The sequence below is a fragment of the Metopolophium dirhodum genome, chromosome 1 (assembly GCF_019925205.1).
Source record: "Metopolophium dirhodum isolate CAU chromosome 1, ASM1992520v1, whole genome shotgun sequence".
NCBI classification, from domain to species: domain Eukaryota; kingdom Metazoa; phylum Arthropoda; class Insecta; order Hemiptera; family Aphididae; genus Metopolophium; species Metopolophium dirhodum.
Window position 1 is genome coordinate 22,272,178 of NC_083560.1, and position 19,192 is coordinate 22,291,369.

Genomic DNA, 19,192 nt, shown 5'->3' on the forward strand with positions numbered 1-19,192 from the left:
ATGAACGACTGAGTGATTTACTGGTCATTGCAGTGGAAAGTGATGTATCAAGTAAAATTAATTTAGACGATGCAGTCGATACATTTTCAAAAATGAAAAAAAGAAGATATCCTTTAATAAACTAATAATATTTATATTAATTAATAAAAATTTTCAAAATAGTTTACTGAGTTTTAATTGGTATAGGTATACAATAATGTTTCTGTAAAATATCTGGTTCCTTATATTTTCAAATTATGTTGTTACCTAGAAGAAAAGGTTGTATTAATTAGAGAAAAAAAAAATTTAATTATAATATAAGTGAAGTGAGAATGGTAATTTGATAAAATGTAAGTAGATATTTTCTTACGAGCGAAGCGAGCAATTTTTTTTTACTCATTTGGGCCAGTCTAAACCTTTGCCCCCCTCTATTAAAAACTGAAATGACGCCACTGGCTTCAGTTCTATCTTCCTAATTTTTTGTTTTCCAATGTAATATGTAAACTTTAATATTATTTACATTGCCCCTTTTAGATTGTATAGTAAAAATTTGTTTTCTTTATATATATATATATATATATATACAAATGTCCAGTTTAAATTGTATAACATTTTTCAACTTTCAACTTTCAACTTCAACTTTTAATTTTCAACTTTCAACTTTTTCTAACTTTATCCCTCCTCTACTTAAATATTTGTATTTCTCTCACTCTCGCCCACGAGTGGTGTTGTGAGGGCACATCACAAAAAATCGCAGAGTGGTTGTAATGATATGCTCACACACCATTATAATAAACTAAAATTTTACAGAATAATAAACAACGGCCAGACTGTCGCTTGTAGAAATCGGTCGCATCAAATAAAACCATTAACAACGACAACTAAGATATCGACACGCACTCATAAGGATATTACGTAGGATGTGTGTGACCTTATTTTATGCTGACGCCAAAGAATAATCTAGTTCCCAGACCCACAATAATTTAGTGACAAAGCCACCCACCACTCTCTGGTCAGCATCCTCGCGTCCGTCCCTTAAACCAGTGCATGAGCACCAACCACCAGAGTAACAACCTCTCAAGTACGAAAGAAACCGATTTCAATGAGTGACAACTGGACTTCTTATGCAAGCAATAATCAGTGCGTTCGTTAATTCAATTTGTGTATTTGAAGTAGTACTTTATTTTATCTAAAACCTAAAACTCCTACAATATTATCTACGAACAACTGCGAAACAGGTAAGGCATATGATATAATATTTAATGTTGATTGCAGTTAATACATTCTATGTGCTTTTCTCCATAAAATTATATTGTACGGTGTATTTGATATAATTCTCGAATACACGATCTCGAGAGCCCTCCGAACACCTGGAGGAAGGTGATAGCGTAACTTTACTATTCTAACTTTTACCATTTTAATATAACTATCGACAGGAGTCAAATCATAAATACCTTCTAATGCACAAACCAAGGCTATTTAACTCACTCTCAACCCTTCAATTTTTAAGACAGGAAAAAACCTTATATGTCTATTGTCAGCTGTATCTTGAAAGTTACGAGCCTTCGTTACAATTGTTTAAAATAATTTTGTCTTGCTGGGTGGAAATAAGGTTAAAAATTTGAATTTTTAAAAAAAAGGAATAATGTGAATGGACCACTGACCGATTTTAAGGAATTTAACATAGGTACTATGCAATTTATTGTCATATTATAGTTTTGAGTGCGGGTAGTATAAATAATGACAAACTAGATTTGTCATGATCTAAATGTGTGCGTAGTAAGTGATTATTAGTATTAATTAAAGATAAGTCCGTGTGATAGTGAAGTACAAAATATTTGTTGGCCGGATTAAACGACAATAATAATAAAATAAATGGCGTGTAATCTGATTTATAATATTATTTTGCGCCCGATATGTGTCAGATAGGTAACCAGGTTAACGCAATATTGCTAATTATGCACCTTGAGTACCTACCTAAATGTATATACCTACGAGTTGATTTTGAAGTAAAAAAACAATACACTATAGCAGGGATGGGCAACTGGCGGCCAGCGTTTCATTTTTCACTGGCCTGTGCTACATTTTAATTCAGTTTATAAAAATATAAAATGTTAAGATTTTTCTGTACTTTGTTTTATTATATTTATAAAACTTAAAATCATTTGGACCCAAAAATTATGATGCTAACTGGTAATTTATATTATTTTTTTTTGTCTGGAAAATATGTATTAAGTTATCCTTGCCTGTATATACATATTGCAGACTAAGGCAAGTATTTAAAAATGAAAATTGTAAGAAGTCAAAATTGTATAGTTTAAACTTCAGTCGCACTTAACAAATTGAAGTATATTTTGAAAAGAAAATAGCATTGTCCTACATTTGACAATAGTAAAAGTTTTTGTTGGTTAAAGTATTTAAATAATTTTCAAAATATATGGATATATTGTTGATAAAAATTTAGTGTATGATCAGTGTAAGAATTAACACATCACATTTGTAGGAATTAATGTATGTAGTTTTTTACTTTATACTCTCATGTAGGAACTTACTATTCCCCTCCATTATATTGGCGTATGTGTCATGGGCCATAATAATTGATAATAATTATACAGGGTGTATCTTATGTCATTGTATGTGGGGTTTTTTTTAACAATTATGGAACAATGATATGAACTTTTGTTAAAACGAAAAGACGTTTCTTTATTTTTAACAGGTCATTTTTTTATAACAATTTCAAAATTTTTAAACACCTAGGCGTACCAATAGCAAAATCAACTTTATTTTTTCAAATGGTAACTACTATATTTTTTAATGGATTCTGGTAAATCTTTTTTTCCTGAAAATTTCGATAGTTAAATCATCAATTTTGGTTTGCTGGTATATTAACTATGGTCTTCTAAAGATTAGTAAAATATGCATTAATACTTTTAAATTGAAATAATTGGTATAGGTTTAATTTACAAGAGCTAAATATTTTTTTCTTTTAACTACCTTTTGATACATTGAAGTTGAATCAGTAATCTAATGACACGCTCAAAAAAATAACATAAATAAAATTGTAATTACATTTTTTTCATCATAGTTACTTTTCTTACAATATCATAAATTTGTATTCTTTTTTTGCTTTGCTAATTTGGTAAATGTTATCCGATTGTTGACATTATAATATGTCTTAGGTAGGTACCTATGTATGGGGGTTAAAAAATGTGTGTACCTAATGAAAAAAGTGCAATGTTTTGTAGTGGTATAAACTGGAAATGAATACCATAGGTTTTGATCACGAGTTAATGCTTCGTCAAATCATAAATACCATCTATTGCACAAATCAAGGCTATTTAACTCACAGTTTTGTCTTGCTGGGTGGAAATAGGGTTAAAAATTTGAATTTTTTAAAAAAAATGAATAATGTGAATGGACCACCGACCGATTTTAAGGAATTTAACATAGGTACTATGCAATTTATTGTCATATTATAGTTTTGAGTGCGGGTAGTGTAAATAATGACAAACTAGAGTTGTCATGGTCTAAATGTGTGCGTAGTAAGTGATTATTAGTATTTATTAGAGATAAGTCCGTGTGATAGTGAAGTACAAAATATTTGTCGGCCGAATTAAACGACAATAATAATAAAATAAATGGCGTGTAATCTGATTTATAATATTATTTTGCGCCCGATATGTGTCAGACAGGTTAACAGAATTAGACTTGTAGTGGTGGCAAAACCAGTATTTTACCCCTGTAATCCTGCACCAATTTACCGTTTTGACCTTACCACCACTTTATGCGAATTGTAAGTATCCAAAATGCATTTCCCAAAAAGGGGACATCCTAACGAAGCCAGGGATGTGCTTGGCTAAGTCGTAGTACAATATTCAGATTTTTAATGAATTATAATATAGATTCTTTAAAAATAGTTATAATATTAATAGTAATAATAGGTCTCTAAGATACCAATTTTATTTTAATAATATTGAAAATTTAACAGTTGCATGATAAAATATAAACAGTTCATTAACACTTTCTATGTACACACATACACTACCTACTGAATATGGGACATTTTCGGAAGCTTGTCGCTCTGGTGTTACGGGAGTTTGTAGCCCAGTCACAAGGCAAACAGATTCCAGAACTTATTCCTGATAATTTTGGTTGGTATTTAACATATATGAGACAGGCAGATTCGGTGAAAGGTGTGAGAGACACAGTGAAATGTATATTTTACGTTTTAACCGGAAAACACCCGAAAACACAAGATGTGGCGGATGTGGTAACGAAATGGATAGTAAGAATTTATCCGTGATCCAATGTAAGTACGGCCCATTCAACCGCGGTCTAAAACCAAACTTTCGGTGAGGCCCTGACAAAAAACATTTTACAATATTGTTTTTTTTTTCTAGATATTGATTGGTGGCAGAGTGCTGGAAAAACCATTTACGTTACCAGAAAGTTATTCATTTCCATACAACATACAACAAAGTCAGTGGAAAACCCGAACTCATAACTCTTTTTTCGATCCACACGAGCAAACTTTGCAAGAGATCAACAGTGTATATGAAAGTTATAATTTCCCGGAAAACCCATTATTAAATGTTGAACCGCCGCGACGACAACGACAACCGGTAGAACACGTACAGTGCCTCTCGCCACCCAGAAAGGTCCGAAGAAGAATCGTCGATGAAGAACCAGAAGATGAGATTGAACATGGTTGCTGCCCATGCCAACAACCTGAAAAATATAAAATGTTAAGATTTTTCTGTACTTTATTTTATTATATTTATAAAACTTAAAATCCATATTATAATGTTTATCGTAAAACGTAGATATAAATTCTTATCTAGTGTTGAACTATTAAATGTAAATAATATACTATTATTATATAGGGGAAAAGGTAACATAAGTTTTTTTTATAATATGTTCTCTGGGCCGCTAGATTTTTGCAAATTCGAAATTGGCCCTCGATGATACATAATAATTGTATATAATGAAAAAAAAAGCCGGAAAGATGTCATTCTGCTGTACAGTAGGTTACAATTAGGTCATTGTATAATGGATTGTATTAAACTTGTATAATATCATTGTATAAGTAAAACGATCTGAGTGCAGACGGTTTGTTAGTCTGCATTTTAGATTCTGAGCGGAGCGATGAATTTAGTGGTTTTACAATGGTGTTTATTTATTTTTTGTTTTTTTATCCTGTATACAAAATTCTACCATTAGGAGTATTTTGATTTCAATATAATATAGTACCTTATATTTTAGCAAATTGGATCAAGATGGTACTTTAGAGAGCTTATTTTTTGATTTCCTCAATAGTTAAATTTTAATGCCACGGGAAAAGACAAATTACGAAAAACCACTTAAAATGGGGTTTTAATTTCAAACATTTTGTTTATCAGTTATCACCGTTACAACGAATTCCAAATAATAATTCAACTTAGGTAAAGGCATAGTAAATAATAAAAATATAAAAATCCCGACTGATAAACCATTTCCGCTCAAAATCATTTTTCTTATATAATGATATCATATGATTGAATTCAAATTTAATACAGTCCATAATACATTGACCCACTTGTTTATTATAACTTTGAAGAACTAACTCAAGTAATATATTATAATGTAAATGACGTAAATGAATCTGCTGACGAAAATTATAGTCAAGTTATTATAGTTATTTGAACTGAAATAATATGCTATTTTGACTATATTTTTTAGTTAATTCAAATATTAAAAACTACATCAACTATAAAATATAGTAAACCCAACCATAACTAATAACTATATTTATATATTTATAATTAGTAAATAATTTTAGTTATTTTACCTATTAAATAGTTATATTTACTATACTTTGTTTAACTATAAATATTATAGTAATTTTTTTTTTCAGTGCAATAGGCATTAGAACAATAATTACTAAGTGGGTATAATATGATATAGGCTGTAAACCAACTATAAATGTTCATTATTGTATGTTCGCGCCGCTACACTCACACATCGACCGACATATGTACGCAAACCACTCCTAGTTAATTATTATTTATATTATTTAGTTTTGTATTATATTTTGTTATCGGAATTATTATTATAACATGTAGATTATTCGCGATCGGCCGCCGACGCGGACATTCAGCATAGGCCGTCGGGGTGCCGTAGTCCGTCAATAATTATTGCCGTTAACGCGCAATCGCCGCAGATCGCTGTTTTGTATTATAGTATGCATTGCAGACGCGAATTGCCATGCTATTATCTAATTATATTGTTTTTATATATTGTGACCTGGCTCGAATAGCCGGAGAGCATTATTGTGTTTTTTATTATTTTTGTAATAATTGTTATTATCACAGGCGCGAATCGCCGTCATTATATTTTTTATTATCATTGTAATTGTGGCGCACGGAAATCGTCGTGCGTTACTGTGATCACTATAATCCAGCTCTAATAACCAAGTTATAGCATACCTTGTATTTCGTATTAAATGTTTTGATAAAGGTGCTGCACCACCGAACTTTATAGGTGGTAATTTAAATTCCACAAATAATTTAACAATTATTTAACGATAACCCAAAATCAGTATAAAGATATAACGGCGAATGATAATACTGTGCATATTACTTGTAACCTTTACAACCACTTGGCCATCAAACATCCAAGCAGAAAGCAGAAAGCATAAACCATTGGATTCACCTGGCAAATATAAATTCCTACACGAGAAATTCCTAACATAATTCCTAACTATTAATTGGTTACATAAAAGAAACGAAAATATTCTCACATTAATCAATAAATATTAATAAAATCTTTAATAATTTGTTTGTTTAAATAATTTGACATATTATTATATTAACTTGTATGTATCTGTACCTTTAATATTAATTTTCTATCAAATGTATACCCTATATGTATTATGTAAATTGGACTCCCGTCCGTTAAATAATTAAATAAATAAAAAATATATTGAGATTCTTTATCATATCAATGTTATGTGCTTGAATAAATTGTTTCATTAGATTATATTTGGTTGAAATTTTAAATCAATATCGATGCATTTTGTATATTGTGTGAAATAATGAAAACTGATTATTTACATTTTCCAGTCACCAACATAAGGCCACTTAGAAGTTTGTAGTGAAAATGTCTATAATTTTTTACTTGTGTAACCATGACAAGGGGGTGGGTGATCAGATTGAATTTAACTAACCTGACTCAGAGGTCTGCTCACGCGACGCGCCCATGCTATTTATAATCTATTCTGTGGCAGTGTGGTGCCTATTATACCAGTACACACATAAATGATAATTTACTACATACGCGAGCAGTAACTGCAAGGAACGATCGAATCACCTAAAGACAACTCCTTAAATATGACACTTTTGCAGGGGCCTTAAATATACCTAAGTATAAATAGGTACTTAGATTATGAATCAGTATGCAGTACGTCATTTTTCGATAATGAATGCATCATTGTACGTATGCATGGGGTGGGTTTTTGGTCAACTTACAATTTATTATTTCTTTGTTAATAGTGTCTTAAATTTTAAAATTATAAGTTTTATTTGAAAATTTGTCCAATCTTGACAATCTTGCAATAGATACCTATCTATAATATAATTATTATCTATGTGTATTATACACCACAACTTATGATAGAGTATAAAGTAGCTGATAATATAAACTAACGATAAAATACGATAATATACCTAATTATAACTCTTTGACGACTCGTCTTTGGATATAGCATTCTTTTAATATCAATACAATTTTCTTTTATTTAAAATTAATCTATATTGGGAACCCGAAATGGCAACCCTATATATGTCCCTATATAATATATATCTAAACAAAAAAAAATTCAATTTTCGTGACCCAAAACTAAATTCATGTGTTTCTCACCCTATAGCAACCTATACAGGGGTTGAAAAGTAGCTTAAAACAACCACAGAGTCTCAAGAAATCTATTGATATAACCTTGATTGTAATCAGTCCAGTAGTTTCTAAGATTAGCTATTAATGAAAAACTCATTTCGATAAGTTAAAACCTGTACTTTTACTTATTTCCTACCAACCTACTATAAATTCAAAAATATAGATATATTATATTATATAAAAAAAATTGCAATATTTGCTTACTTCTATTGATTCTTTATTAACAATGGCTTCAGCCGGCAGTATGGTTTGATTTGTTGAATTATTTTCATCCACGAATATAATCACATTTTAACAGAGTAAAATTTACTATTGAATAATGTCATAACAAATCAAAACTAAACAATTTTGGTTGCCAAGTGAAAACATAATAATATTTCTTATATTATGCATACTAGCTGTCCCACCCGGGCACTTGCCTCGTTGCCAGGGCAAAGATTTGTGCTTTGTTTTTAAATGTAAACCATCGATGGGCGATTAATACGTCGTAACTCAAAATACTCAAATAAGTATAAAAATAACACTTAAAATTTGCCCCCCGAATTTTTTTTGAATAAATATATGGCCCGTAGGTAATTTGAGTTTGAGATCACTGATTTAGAGCTATATAATATATTGTATATGGTTATGCCACGCCGTCGTCCACGACCTTTTATTTTTGCCCAGATCAATCTGACTTCGGATTCCACTTTATATGTGTCGACGAGGGACTCGATTTATTTAACTCGTTAGTAATTCAGACTATTGCTGGTACTTATGTGATTCTTTTGGGTCCGTGGCTTTAATCCGGTTGACTTCTTTTTCTTTCCGACTCCTTTTTACAATTTTTATTTTGAATTTTATTGCATTTTTCATTTTTCGATAATTCTTTAGCATTTTTCGGTCATATTTTGTTAGTTTTAATACATATTTGACGTTTGCATATCCGGTACGACCTCAGTAGCGGATTTGATTCGTCTTCTAAGCCCTGAGAAAAATTATACTTTTAATCATGCGCATTTTAATTTTCGAGATTTTCAATTTTTGCAAATTTTGTATACTTTGCGTGATAAAATATACAAATTATTATGTCTTAGGTAATTTTATGACAAAAATATATAACTACGACTTCAATTTTCACATTATTTGGTTTTTTCTAATATAGCATTCTAAAGATACGGTATCTTACACCCAGACGATCGTCATGATTACAGTCGGATTTCAATTCAAAGTGCATCTTTTTTTGGGTAATCTTAGACAATTCCTTCCAAGTACATAATTTGTTTCATGAAATTGATACTTCAAAAGTAACATTTTTATTTTCTATTTTATTGCATTCTTTGATAATTTTTCAGCATTTCGTTCATATTTTGTTAGTTTTAATGCATATTTGACATTTGTGAATCCGGTACTACTTCAGTAGCGGATTTGATTCGTCTTCTAAGCCCTAAGAAAAATTATACTTTTAACTATTTGCCCACTTAAGCCTATACAGAGGGATATATATGTATCCAACAGTAATATTTTTAGGCTGTGATTACAATTTATAATATACACTTTGAACTTCTAATCAAATTATCATCTAAATTCCGTTTTTTTTTTTAAAATAAATAAATGTTTAGTGAAATATTTTGATTGCATTTTTCGTTCTAAATTAAGTATCTAGGTGTAACTTAATAATACATTGCGTTGAAAAAATGATTTAATTTGTCCATTTTGAAGGTCTTTATTGCAGTAAAATACATTTTTAGCCATTTTTTCGAGCATTTTTCGACGATTTTTAGATTATTTAAATTCGGGCCTAGATATGATATTTTATTAATATGTCGATAATAATAATGTATTGACGGTCGACGTATTCCAGGTCCCTACAATATAAAATTGGTTAAGATAAATTTAAATGTGTCTTAGAAAAATTTATTTTAAATTATAACAAATTCTACACAATTATTTCCGGTATTTAATATTAACTTGGAGTCGGAATTTGTATACAAACTCTGTTGTACAGTAAGTGTTAAAGTGTTTTGAAGTTCAATGCTATAATATCATTGTATACGAAAAACGGTTCTGAGCGGAGAAGATTTGACATCAAAGTATATTTTATTTTATTATTATTAACAATATGGTACCTACCTAGCCGGTAAGTTGAGTTAATATTATTTGTATATAATAATAATCTTTAAAAGTTTCAAGTACGGACGAATAATATTTTTAAAATATAACACATACAAATACACAACAAATAAAATTGTATTGAAGTATATAGAAAAAATAACCTAAAAAGTCGTATAAGTGGGTGTCACTCTGCTGTACAGTAGGTTACTATTGGGTCACTGTAATGATATTAAGTGTGAATTAAATTATATAATATCAATGTGTTTACGAAAAACGATACTGAGCAGAGACGGTTTGTCAGCCTAGGATACTTTATATTATTAATATTTTATTAATACGCTGTAGCCGATAAGTTTAATTAATATTATTTGCATATTATCATATTCCAATAATTGTGTACAATAATATACCTACTTGAGAACTTTCAAGTACCTACGAATAACATTTTTAAAACACAAGGAATTAACTAAAATTGTTATACTTGGTTACCTATTTAATATGACGTAATTTTGTCCACATTATAACTTAATTAAATATCTATAAAAAATTACGTGGAATTATTGTTAAAATTTTTAATACTTAATTAGATATAAAATTAAAAAATTTACTTAATAATTTGTACACTTTCAATTTGATAAATTTCATTAACATTTGAACATAAAACGCTTAAAAAAAATTTAACATAAATGTGTTTTTTCAATATTTTTCATCTGCTGTTGTAACAATATATCAGGAGCCTTGTATTTAATTTTCAAGCTTTTTGACGCAATGAATACATTTTTATTGATATTTATAGTAAAAAAAACTAAATAAATTGGAAACTGAAAATGTCCGTAAGCCGCTTTAAATTCCAAGTGTCTACCAAAACGGGTATTGGTTTTTGAATTAAAACAATATAAGAAAATCGCTACACGAGAAATCAAGTGAATATCCAATATTGTGAAAATGTAAAAACTTTAAACGCTCATAAAATTTTAAGTTGACTTTCCTGTAGAGATTTGGTCTTTGATAAAGGTTGACAAAATTATGAGGAATCTTGTATTACATTTTTAAATCTTAAATGTAAATAGAAAATGTTATGGTGTACAGAAAATGCTATTATAAACATCCAGTGTAAAGAATAACTAGTAATGTTGTACAAATTGTAATTTAAAATGTCTAGATAAAAAAATTGTGTGGATATATTTTTTAGTTTTTTTGGTTACAGTATGAACTACTTACGAGTAACTTTATATTTAATTTTTAAGCTGTTCAATCAATTGTACAATTTTTATCATTATTCGTAGAAAACTCGAAAATGTGAAATATGTATGAATATTTCTCAATATTTTTTTAGTGTCTATTTTAGACTACAAATATTTCCAAAATTACTCCATTTGTGGAAAATGTTAAATAATATTTAAAAACTGTTGACCGTTTCAAGTATATCTACGGTCATCCGTTTCTTAATTACAACCACTAAAAACGAAAATAGATTTTGTCAAAAGCTAGTATTTTACATGCCCGTTTTTTCTTATTTTAGATTCTGAGCAGAGCAATGAATGTATTGATTTTACAAAGATGTATGTTTTCTTTTTATAATTTTTCTTTTTTCTTTTTTTTCTTTTATTATTTTTATTTTTGTGTCTGTCATCATTTTCTTCAACAGTTTATTTTCTGATAGGAAAGTGAATCCAGTTGATACTTTGGGGGGCCAACAGTTTCCCAGTTGTTTTCAAAATCACCGTGTAAAACAAAAGAAAAATTGAAGAAAATCATGAATTTTTACGATCAAGCACGCTCACAAAATATTGTGAGGACTAACATTTACAAAACATTTTGCTGGACGAAATATTTATTTACTACGAATAATTTAAACCATTTTAACATAAAAATGAAACATTTTAAATTTTAAACTATTTAAGTAATAGTTTAAAAGCACTTCTTATTGGTTAGGTTAAAATCTGTGGTCAATATTTCCAAGTTTCAGGCTTAGAATAAATAATATTGATAATTGTAACATGTATGAATCTAAATTAGGTATCCATTGCTAACTTTTAATAGAAAAAGCTTTATGTAAAAGAACAATATTTAATTTACAACATAACAATATTATACATTTTTCCTTTTTAATATTTGTTACAATCAAAACTTAATATTTTGTACCTAGGTACGGAAAAAAATTCAATGAAACAAAAATGTGATTTTGTACTGTAAATTGTAATGTAATGATTATAACATGATAAAGAAATTAACTTTATCATGGATTATAACTTATGGATTAAATGTATATTCTAAAATATCTACATTCTGAATTCTACATTTTATAAATTTCCAAAATAATAACAACCCGGTTGTCTATTTGATATCTTTAACTATAAAAATAAATTAGATAAAAACAGTTTGTAACCAAATAGAATATAAATTTTCTTTTAAATTATTTTAATCAAAATGTAAAACATCATTTTCAATCTGACTTGGGCTACATATTGTGGTATCACCCGTATTAGACAATACGCGGTAAACCAACTATCGCCTTACCCTCGTATTCTCTAGTTAATGACACCCTCTAAAGTTAATTAGAATGGCACTGTTAACTCGTTGAGGTACGATGGTAGGCGCTTGTCAATTCTTAGTTCGTTCCTATCTAGTTGAAATGACTCAAAGATTACATATACCTTGGCACTATTCAGTTTAATAAAACTTCATTGACACATAGTACGTATATCCCGGCGCTGTTCCTATAAAAGGTAAGAACGTACGAATGACTAAAATAATGTTTAACTCTGGTTTTCAGGTCAGAAACACTTGTATTGTATTAAAAACAAACATAAATAAAACACTTAGCAAATTCAGATCGCCTAGCCCGTACTACGATCGGCGTTTCACACGCACGTCGTAGCTACGTCCTCGTCGAATCACTCAGCGATAACGGGGCCGTGCCTGCGCGTACGGCGGTATATATAGAAAATATTATTGTCACCTCAGCACATTATTGCTTCGCTGGCCTGACCTATGTCAATAATTTAAAATTTAAAATATTACCACCTATATTACATATATGTATATAAAATAATATTATTTTGACGACTGTCTGCAATATACGACAATATCAATAGGATAGTATTTTTATTTTGATTACTTAATTATGTTGTACTTTTGTACTATCAAGTTAATCAAAAAAATTAATACTTGTATACTTGTATTTAAAAAGCAAACACAAATAACAAATTATACGTCCGGGAATTACCCCCCCCCCCCCCCCCCCCACACAGATCCGGGCTTGACACAGTAGTTTATAGGCTGATTGACCGTTTTCGCTCAGAATCGTTTTTCTAATACTATGATATTTTATCATTGAATTCAAATTTAACAACATCCTTTTCAGTAAACCGCTTGTAACCTACTGTACAACAGAGCGATACACACTAGCCCACCTTTTTGAACTTTAAATGCTTATAAAAAAAATTGTCACTAAGGATTTTTAATATTTTTCAAATGTCATTTTAACAATATAGTAGGAGCCTCATATTAAATTCCCAAGTATAAAAAAACAGTGCCTATATGTATTTTTGATATTTTTCAATTGATATTTTAACAATATATCACGATATTTTACCCAATAAATAAAATTGTATTGACTTAATTGGGAAAATAAAGAAAAATATGACTTGGTTTTAATTAACGTATTGGAAAATGAGTTAAGTTAAAGTTAAGTTAATTAAAACAGCGATCTAATAAGTTTAGTTAATTATTTAAAATAAACTTAACCTTTAACTTAACTTCTCACTCATTAACTCGTTATTGCCCAGTATGTGCACAAATATTTTGTTGGTATAATACATTTATTCAAAGACATTGATTTGTTATAATGGCATTACCAGGTATATTTGATGATATTATTGTGAATAAAGTAATTTATATTTTTACCAATTTACGTGGTACCTTATTTTAAATTTCAAATCTTTAACTATAAAAGTTGAACATTTTATAAATTTTTAACAACAAAAAAATTATTACATTTTAAAATTGATAATTTTTGTCAAAATTCAAACTTTAAATGCAGATAAAAAAAATTGTGCCTATGTAATATTAATATTTATCAAGTGGTATTGTAACGATATGGTATAGACAAACTTATGGATAATCTTGTATTACATTTTCAAATCTTAGATTTAAAAATAAAAGTGTTTATGAATTCTCAACTCAAAATAATTTGCTAATTTTCGTTATTTTGCCGTATTTTGTCAATATTTGAACTTAAAATGCTTATAAAAAAAATTGTGACTATGGATTTTTAATTTTGACGATCATTTGTTTTAGAGTTGCACCAAAAACCAAAAGCGATTTTCTCGAAAACAGATTTTGCTTAAAAATTCCCGTTTTTCCTTAATTTTTCTTTTATTTTTCACGTCGCATTTGAAAACTACTGAGAAATTTTTTGACCCTTCAAAGTACCAACTAGATTCACTTTTTTATCAGAAAAGTTACTGTTGAAGAAAATCAAAGCACTTTTACTGTCCTAAAAGGTGATGAGAGAAACAAAGATTTAATAATTTAAAAAAAAAATACACATCATTGTAAAATCAATACATTCATCGCTCCCCTCAGAATCTAAAAAAAACACACAAACTTGGTCGAAATTAGAATCTGATGTCTATTTATTTCATATAAATAACGATTTAAGTTATTATTTTGTGATATAAAAATATTATTCGTGGGTAGTTGACACTTTTAAGATAACTACATTATTATATTGTATACATACAATGACATTTTAAAATGCCATTATTTCAGCAGAATTTAATTTAACATACCGTAATATTCAATAAAGGTAATATAAATTACTTAAATAACAATAAAAATATATCATAAAATACACTTAGGACCAATCTTACAATGTCCGGTCAATTGTATGTTAAAGGTAACGAGCAGGATTTATTTTGTGTTACCGATATATTTCTGCCGAGTGTCGGATAGTTTTAACCGAACGATAACAGATTTTATTACTGACAGAATTCGGCCGGTTAAGTTTCGGTTAACTTAAATCGGACATTGTAAGAACGGCATTTAGTAATATTATATTATAGTCAGACAGTCTTTGCTCAGAATCGTTTTCCGCATGCAACTATTTACCATTGAATTCTAATTTAACGCGTGACTTACATTTCAATGACGAGGTACACTAGGTATACATTTAGGATTTTGTATGTTCAACGCATCATGGTTGCAAAGGCACAGCACACACACATTCACGTGAGTATGATAGATAAAACAAATATTGCGATGACCTTTCTCCTTAAAGTATTATTTATAAGCAGTTTTTAAGTACACACTATAATATGTCATTTAGTAGTTATCAGTTATTACAATTATCTGGCGACGACTGTAGTAAGTTAGCATAATAATAATAATAATAATGATATATAACAAGCTGATCCCCTGCACTTCGTTGCCCGTTAAACGCACCAACTCTATATTACTCAAACTTTGTCCAGTTGGTTATTTAATATTCGGTGTATGGTGTTCAAAATGTATCTTAACTTTTCTGTTGAAAAAATTATAATAATAAAAGTTCTGATTCGCATCAGTACATTATCAGGTAGGCAATCAAGCATCAAAGCTATACCAAGTTTGTCACATACGGTGGATTAATATAATCAATTAATACAAAATCTTATCCAAACCCAACCATACTAAAATTCGATGAATAAAAAAAACAAATTTAACCCTTTTTAAATTAGCCTATCTTTTTTCCAGAGGTCTAATATACCCACAAACATTCCACGAATGTATAAACTGTAAGCCACTATTTTAACAATGGATTATATTGACATTTCGGCTTTCACAGTGTATAAACTATAATCCTAAATATTAAAAACATATATTCTAAAAAATACAAACCATTAGAATCAGAGGTAACATTTAACAACCAGGCGCACACGTATATGACTATAAACTGTACACATTATAATAACTGAAAATGTACGCATACAACAATATTATTAAAATTGAAATCAATTGTTTAACACAAAAAATCTTATAATAAAATTAATCTTATAAATTGTATTTTCAATGGTGGTATCATCATTAGTTTATTTTTTACTATTTACTCATTATACAGTATTACATTTATTTACAAATAATACTGTTTATTTTTTTAAATAATTAAGTTTAAAAAAATAATTGTAACTAACTATTTCCCAACACCTATTTGGACTCTCGGACATATACTATATATTCACTAAAAAAAAAGTGACAACTTACAATGCGTAATTCATTGTGATTTTTGTCTGGTCCTGTCTGCTTTGCGTGCTGGCGGCTCTGCTGGCTCGTCGTTGATGCTCCGCTGGGCTGTGTTGAGTGTAGTTGGTGGCTTGGCTCCGTTTTTTCCCTTCTCCTTTCCTGGTACGTGTCAGCAACGTGGTTGAATTCGAGGTCCACTGAGATACTTGATTCCTGGTTGGTTACAAGAATTCTTCTTTCAGGTGACCCCCCGCCTGACACCAAAAGACGTGTAGTGATCCCTCACTAACGCTTATATTTTGAATTCGACGACGTTGATGATGAATAGGTTTTTCAAAGGGGGGTTTTGCAGAGTAACAAGTGACACAGTAATTTAAATATAAGTAATTTATTAAGTTAAACACAGTATAATTGTTTATGAAATTTATATAAGTTTGAGGACAGAGCGAAAAGCATCTGCCTGAGAAATTAGTTATTTGCACTAGTTTAAAAGTATTTTGGGAATAGACCTGAACTGGTGGTGATGTGGAGGACAAGCCCCACAACCAGTTAAGTCTTACAAGTGTTGGTAGTACTAATTCTAATTTAGCTATGGACAAAGACTCGTATATATACTGAGTCTCCCCTAGCTAATAGATACACGGTAGAGTACTAGGAGGTGGATGAAAAGAGTAACGACGCAGGTGTTGTTGTTATTATCCCATCCTTGAGTTCTTATTAGTAATAAAAACTGAATATTGGCAATGTGCATTTTGGATAAATGTCACCCGTCTTGATTCTTAGAATTTACGAAAGTAGAAACAACAAGTGTGGCGGCTAATTGCTGTCGAATGCTTAATGTAAATTTGTAGTATAATAAAATAATATCAAATCTGTATAAATGATATAATACATATTATAAGTAATATATTTATTATAATGTAGTAAAGCGGTCGGTCGGTTTACTACAGTAGTGTAGTGAACTAATACTTATTACAAGTTTGTGGCTCTTTGTTACAAATTTCGAATTAAATTGTAAAAATAATTCGATAATAATAAAAAATATTAATACTAATAATATTACCTATATCTACTATACTGTGCTGTTTCATGTTTATGTTTTGATGGCCCGTTCACAGCGATTTGCCCAGAGCTGTGTTATCTAATAGTAGTTGTTTACATATTATGAATGGTTTAATTTTAATCATATTTTAATACAAAATACGTATTCGTCATTTGATTATTTATCAGCGATGATCGATATTCGAGACGTCACCGTCGACTCGTATTATTGACAATATGCAATATTGTTGTCTGTACACTTTATCACACAAAAACTTCACTGTAGTAGGTACGTTTTCGGTTAACCTTTGACACAATTTTGGACCATAGTTAAGAAATGTCATTATTTTTTGGTGCTTGAAAAATTGAGTATTTTTTAATGCGCTTTCGACTTTCACAATGCAAAATAAAACAGTTGTTTACCATGTTTGCAATTTTTATACAACAAATTACTAAGCTCAATATTTAAGAAATTGTGGTAAACTGACAATCGGGTTAATTGTGTGGCTTACCTGGTTGCAGGTAGCACGACCGTGGAGAAAGACGTTTATTTAAGATGTACTCGGGTGAAAATTATTATAAGTCCAAATAATATAATTCTGGTGCTGAGTGTCGTGAAGATGCTTGTGATGGCAATGGGTGTACACGTCTGATTACAGGCTGTTTTAGGTCTGATTTTATAAGGGTCTCCTACTCCCCTACCTACCACCTTGCCTATCAACTTATCCTTATTGCTCACAGAGTGCTATCTATATCCTGCACGCTTAGTTGTGCAAAAAGTCCTATCACTGTGTCCATGGTTGTCAACAATTTATTAGATACTACTTTCTTGTTTCTATTTATGCGTCGTGTACATAAATATATCTATATACATGTATATATATGTACGTTATTTATATATATACCCAATTACCATTGTTTTATATATGATATACGATTCGCATATAATATGATGGTCCTTTCAAATATTACTCATAAATTAACGTGAATGTTGGTTTACAATAACGCTATTGACAGTTGACCCCCTTCGCCATCTTAGTCGTGTATTTGGGTATTTGGCAATTGATGTATCATTATTGATATACATATATATATACATAACATAATTATTTCTTATTCCTTTAAAATTATTTTATCTGTCTTTTAACTATCTAAGCTTTATTATTTGTTATGCGTAGGAGTAAATGGATGTCATCCGTTACAAAATTATACAAAGTACCTATACGCGTATAGTAAAAAAAAATTTTAGTTTAATATTTCATATTATGCAAACTACGTCGTAAATTTGAACTCGGACATAAATATGAATATAAGTATTACAGTATTTTGTTAAATGTATTTAAAGTACATAGATACTTTAAATACATTCAACAAAATAATGCTGTTTTGCTGTTTTATATGGTTGAAAATTTATTTTGTATTTATAGCATTCATGCTAGTTTACTTTTTTATATAGTTGAAAATATATTCTCATAGATCACGCCAGCTCCGAATAAAGTAAAATATTAACAATCACTAAACGTGCCCCACACACCCACCCACCATTCGATGTTCAGAACTGTTTATCTTAGTTCATGTTATAAGCAAGACGTAAATTTCATATTATACGTCTTACCAGAATGAATTCATTCTTGAAAACATTGTATTTGCAAACCAAATTTCCTAAAATGATCTGTAATTTTTCGGTAAAAGTATGAACTACTTGTATGAAAGACTTTGTATTAAATTGTCTAGCCTTAGTTGCAAACATTTTAAAATACCTCAAATAAACGTCTGAAATTATTAGACTGGACAAAATAAAATCGTAACTAATTAGAAGCCCCCCTCCCCCCGTACGCGTACACCACTGGCCTTGTTGGTCGACCTGGGGTCTTCGTCGGAGTCAATAATTACAACTGCTATTAATTGCCAAGCTCTACGCAGG